The sequence below is a fragment of the Lynx canadensis genome, chromosome X (genome assembly GCF_007474595.2).
Source record: "Lynx canadensis isolate LIC74 chromosome X, mLynCan4.pri.v2, whole genome shotgun sequence".
NCBI classification, from domain to species: domain Eukaryota; kingdom Metazoa; phylum Chordata; class Mammalia; order Carnivora; family Felidae; genus Lynx; species Lynx canadensis.
In genome coordinates, this window is record NC_044321.2 from 39176038 (window position 1) to 39182037 (window position 6000).

Sequence of the window (6000 nt, forward strand, 5' to 3'; positions counted from 1 at the left end):
GAGGAGTTGTGCCAAAAATTGGCAGGAAGAGCAGGTTAATGGCACTTCTCTGATGGTTAAACATGGGCTTATTAGCGAACTGTCTATTCTCAATGAAATGCCTGGTTGTGTGTCTGTTTTTTTCAAGTAGTACAAACTTCAAGTTTGTTTGTTTGTTTGTTTGTTTGTTTGTTTGTTTAGAGAGCATGAGCAGAGGAGGGGGCAGAGAGAGGGGGAGAAAGAATCCCAAGCAGGCTCTGGGAGCCTGACGAGGGGCTCGAAATCACGAGCCTCGAGATCATGACCTGAGCAGAGACCAAGAAAGAGTCAGGCGCTTCACCGGCGGAGCCACCCAGGCGCCCCTTGTGTTTGTTTCTAATTCTGGAGTCGTGAGAATTCTTTATGTATTCTAGATACTAGTTCTGTGCTGGATATGTGGCTTACAAATATTTACTCCCAGGTGGCAACTTGTCTTTCGTCTTCTTAAGAGGGCCTTTCGCAGAATCAACAGTTTTTAAAATTTTTATTTACTTATGTATTTTTTAATGCTTACTTATTTTTGAGAGAGAAAGAGAGAGATAGAAACAGAGACAGACATAGAGCACGAGAGGCGGAGGGGCAGAGAGAGAGAGAGAGGGAGACACAGAATCCAAAGCAGGCTCCAAGCTGTGGGCACAGAACCGGACGCAGGGCTCGAACTCACAAACTGCGAGATCATGACCTGAGTCGAAGTCGGACACTTAACCGACTGAGCCCCGCAGGGGCCCCAAAAGTTTTAAGGTTTTGTATTTTACACTTAAGTCTATGATCCGTTTTGAATTCGTTTTTGTGTAGGATGTGGTTAGGTCAGACAAGGCTCATATTTTTTGCGGTTGAATTGCTTTTGCACCTTTGTCAAAAATCAGTTGTCTGTAATCGTAGGTGGCTGTGTCCAGATTCTCAATTCTGTTCCATTGACCTATGCGTCTGTTCCTCTGTCAATATCACACAGTCTTGATTATTGTAGCTATAGACTGTGTTTTGAAATCGGGTAGGCTGATTCCTCCAACTTGCTTCTTTTTCAAAGTTATTTTAGCCATTCTAGTTCACTTGCTTTTCCATATACATTTTAGAATAATCTTGTCTATATCTACAAAAAATCTTGCTGGGAGTTTGATAGGGATTGAGTTATATCTGTATATCAACTTGCGGAGAATTGACTTCTTTTTTTTTTAATTTTTAATGTTTATTTATTTTTGACAGAGAGAGAGAGAGAGAGAGAGAGAGCATGAGCAGGGGAGGGGCAGAGAGAGAGGGAGACACAGAATCTGAAGCAGGCTCCAGGCTCCGAGCTGTCAGCACAGAGCCCGACGAGGGGCTCAAACTCACAGACCGCGAGATCATGACCTGAGCTGAACTCGGACGCTCAACCGACTGAGCCACCCAGGCGCCCCGAGGATTGACTTCTTTATTATGTTGAGTCTTCAACTGCATAAACATGTTATGTCTATTTATTTAGATTTTTATTTCTTTCATCAGGATTTTGTGGTTTTCAGCATCGAAGTCCTGTACATTCTTTTTTTTTTTTTAATGTTTATTTTTGAGACAGAAAGAGACAGAGCATGAGCAGGGCAGGAGCAGAGAGAGAGGGAGACACAGAATCCAAAGCAGGCTCCAGGCTCTGAGCTGTCAGCACAGAGCCTCACTCGGGGCTCCAACTCATGAACCGTGAGATCACGACCTGAGCTGAAGTCAGACACTTAACCGACTGAGCCACCCAGGCACCCCTAAGTCCTCTATATTCTTTTCTTTTTTTTTTTTTTTTTTTTTTCAGAAAGAGAGAGAGAGAGAGAGAGAGAGAGAGTGAGCAAGCAGGAGGGAGGAGCAGAGGGAGAGAGAGAGAATCTTAAGCAGTCTCTATGCTCATCTTGGAGCCAGATTCAGGGCTTGATCTCACGACCCTGGGATATGACCTGAGTCAAAATCAAGAGTCAGATGCTCAACTGACTAAGTCACCCAGGTGCCCCCTGTACGTTTTTTTTTTTTTTTTGATCTACACTTATGTATTTTATTTTGGGGAGAACATTTGTAATTAGTGTTGTGTTTTATTGATTTTTTATTTTTTAAAAATTCTTTATTTTTTTAATGTTTTTCTTTATTTTGAGAGAGAGAGAGAGAGAGAGAGAGAGAGCGCACGAGGAGTGAAGGGGCAGAGAGAGAGGGAGAGAGAGTCCCAAGCAGTTTTCATGCTGTCATTGCAGAGCCTGACATGGGGCTCGATCAAAAAATCAAGCGCATTTGAGACAACTCAAGAGGAAAAGGAAACTATATTGTATTCACCCAGGTTGCTACTCTTTCATTGTTCTTTTTTTTAAATGTTCATTTATTTTTGGAGGGGCAGAGAGAGGCAGAGTGCAAGCGGCCAAGGGGCAGAGAGAGAGGGAAACACAGAATCTGAAGCAAGTTCCAGGCTCTGAGCTGTCAGCACAGAGCCCGATGAGGGGCTCGAACTCACAAACTGAGACCATGACTGGACCTGAAGTCAGACGCTTAACCGACAGAGCCACCCGGGTGCCCCGATCCATTGTTCTTTCTTCCTTCTTGATGATACAAGATTTCTTCTTTTGTCATTTCCTTTCTGCTTAGAGAATTTCCTTCAGTTATTCTTTTAGGGCAAGTCTGTTAGTGACAAATTCTCTTAGTTTTCCTTCATATGAAAATGTTTTATTTGCCCTTTGTTCTTGAAGGATATTTTCTGTGGATATAGAATTCTGTGCTGACAATTCTTTTCTTTTAGCACTTTAAAAATGTTCTGTTGGGGCGCCTGGGTGGCTCAGTCGGCTGAGCGTCCGACTTCAGCTCAGGTCACGATCTCGCGGTCCGTGGGTTCGAGCCCCGCGTGGGGCTCTGTGCTGACAGCTCAGAGCCTGGAGCCTGCTTCGGCTTCTGTGTCTCCCTCTCTCTCTGCCCCTCCCCCGTTCATGCTCTATCTCTCTCTGTCTCAAAAAAAAATAAACGTTAAAAAAATTTTAAAAATGTTCTGTTTTCTTTTGGCTCATATGGTTCCTAACGAGAAATGCACTTTCACTCAAATTGTTCTTTGCCTACAGGGCAGTCTCTGGCTGCTTTCAGTATTTTTTCCTTGTGTTTAGTTTTTAGAACTTTTGTCTGGTAGAGTGGGTTTCTTTGGGTTTATTCTGTTTGCAATTCACTCAACTTCTTGAATAAGTAGGTTTATGTCTTTTGTGAAATTTGAAAACTTTTCAGCCATTATTTATTCAAATACTTTTTCAACCCCTCCCTCTTTCTCTTTTCTTATCCACACTCCGATGGCATGTATGTTAGATCTTTTATTGTCTTTCCATAGGTCACAAAAGCCATGTTTAATTTTTTCCAGTATATTTTCTCTGTTGTCAGATTGGGTAATTTTTATTGATGTATCTTCAAGTTTACCAATTAGTTTCTTTGTTCTCTCCATTCCATTAAGTCTTTCCAGTAAGTCTTAATTTCAGTTAGCGGATTTTTCAGTTCTAAAATTTCTATTTTGTTCTTTGTATCTTATTTCTTTTCTGGGACTTTCTCTTTGTTTACTCAGTCTTCCTGTTGTTTTTCTTTTTTAAGTTTATTTATTTATTTTGAGAGAGAGAGCATGCAGGAAAGGGAGGGGCAGAGAGAGGGGGAGAGGAAGAATCTCAAGCAGCCTTCGTGCGGTCAGCATGGAGCCAGATGCGGGGCTCGAGCTCATGAACTGTGAGATCATGACCAGAGCCACAGTCGGCCGCTTAACTGACTGAGCCACCCAGGCACCCCTACCGAACGGTGTAAGTTCTTAATATATTTTAGGTATCGACCCTTTATCAGATAAATGATTTACAAATATTTTCTCCCATTCCGTAGGTTGGCTTTTTATTTTGTTAGTGGTTTCCTTTGCTGTGCTGAAGCTTTTTAGTTTGATGTAGTCCCACTGGTTGATCTTTGCCTTTTTTTCCCCTTTGTCTTTGCTTCTGGTGTCAGTCCAACAAATCATTGCCAACTGATGTAAAGGAGCTTACCACCCATGGTTTTTTCTAGGAGTCTTACGGTTTCAGTCTTATGTTCATGACTTTAATCCATTTTGAAGTGAGTGGTGTGTATGGTCTAGGAGAATGGCGTACCTTCACACTTTGGCAGAAGCTGTCCGGTTTTCTCAGCACTATATATTGAATAGACTGTCCTTTCCTCGTGTATATCCTTGGCTCTTTGTTGTAAATTAATTGACCTTATATGCACGGGTTTATTTCTGAGCTCTCGATTCTGTTCTATCGGTCCATGTGTCTATCTTTATGCCAGAACCATACTGTTTTGATTACTAGAGCTTTGCAGTGTAGTTGGAAATCAGGAAGTGCGATGCCTCCAACTTCGTTCTTTCTCGGGATTGCTTTGGACTATTTGTTTTTCGTTTGTTTTGTTTTGTTTTGTTATTATTAGTTTTTTGGTTCCATGCCAATAGTAGGATTTTCTTTTAATTTTTGATGAAAAATGTCATTAGAATTTTGATAGGGATTGCACTGAATCCGTAGATGGCTTTGGGTAGCCTTGACGTTTTAACACTATTAACAGTCCATAAACAGGGGATATCCTGCACTTATTTGTGTGTTCTTCAGTATTTTTCAGAGAAAGTCATAGTTTTCAGCACACAGATCTATCACTTCCTCAGGTAAATTGATTCCTAAGTATTTTATTTTTGGTACTGTTGTGAATGGTGCTGTTTTCTTTACTTCTTTTTCAGACATTTCATTGTTAGTGTGCGGAAATGCAACTGATTTTTGTATATTGATTTTGGCTTTTTAAAAAAATTTTTAAATGGTATTTAAGTAATCTCAACATCCAGTGTGGGGCTTGAACTCACCACTCGGAGATCAAGATTTGCATGGTCTTCTGACTGAGCCAGTCGGACACCCCTGTGTGTTGATTTTGAATCCGGTAACTCTACTGAATTTTTTGATTAGTTCCAATGTTTTTTGTTGTTGCTGCTGTTGTTATTGAAGTCGTTAGAATGTTCTATATATGAGATTGTATCATCTGCAAACAAAGGTAATTTTGCTTTTTTTCCCCACTTAGGATACCTTTTATTTCTTTTTCTTGCCGGATTGCCCTGACTTTCTTGTACTATGTTGAATAGGAGTGGTGAGAGTCAGTATCCTTGTGTTATTCTTTTTTTAAAAATTTATTTATTTTTGGGGCGCCTGGGTGGCGCAGTCGGTTAAGCGTCCGACTTCAGCCAGGTCACGATCTCGCGGTCTGTGAGTTCGAGCCCCGCGTCAGGCTCTGGGCTGATGGCTCAGAGCCTGGAGCCTGTTTCCGATTCTGTGTCTCCCTCTCTCTCTGCCCCTCCCCCATTCATGCTCTGTCTCTCTCTGTCCCAAAAATAAATAAACATTGAAAAAAAAAATTAAAAAAAAAATTTATTTATTTTTGAGAGAGTGTGAGAGCATGAGTTGGGAGGGGCAGAGAGAGAGAGGGAGAGAGAAAATCCCCAGCAGACTCCACACTGTCAGTGCAGAGCCTGATGCGGGGCCTGAACCCACAAGTGTGAGATCATGACCTGAGCTGAAATCCAGAGTTGAACGCTCCACTGACTGAGCCCTCCAGGCGCCCCCCACCCCCCATGTGTTTTCTTTTGTTGTTGTTTTTTGTTGTTGTGAGAGAGTATTTGAGTATCTGAGTCTTCTCTCTTTTTTTAACTGAATCTAGCTAAAGGCTTGTAAATTTCATCTCTTTGAAAACGCAGCTCTTAGTTTCACTGATCTTGTCTATTGTTTTTTCTAGTGTCTATTTCATTTATTTCTGCTCTGATCTTTGTGGTTTCCTTTCCTCTGCTAAATTTGGGCATAGTTTGTTCTTCTTTTTTCCAGTACCTTGAGGTGCCAAGTTATGGCTGTAAAATTCCCCCTTATAACTGCTTTTGCTGTATCCCATAGGTTTTGCTGTGTTGTGTTTCCATTATTGCTTATTTTGAAATATTTTTTGATTTCCCTTTTGGTTTCTTCTTTGGCCCACTGG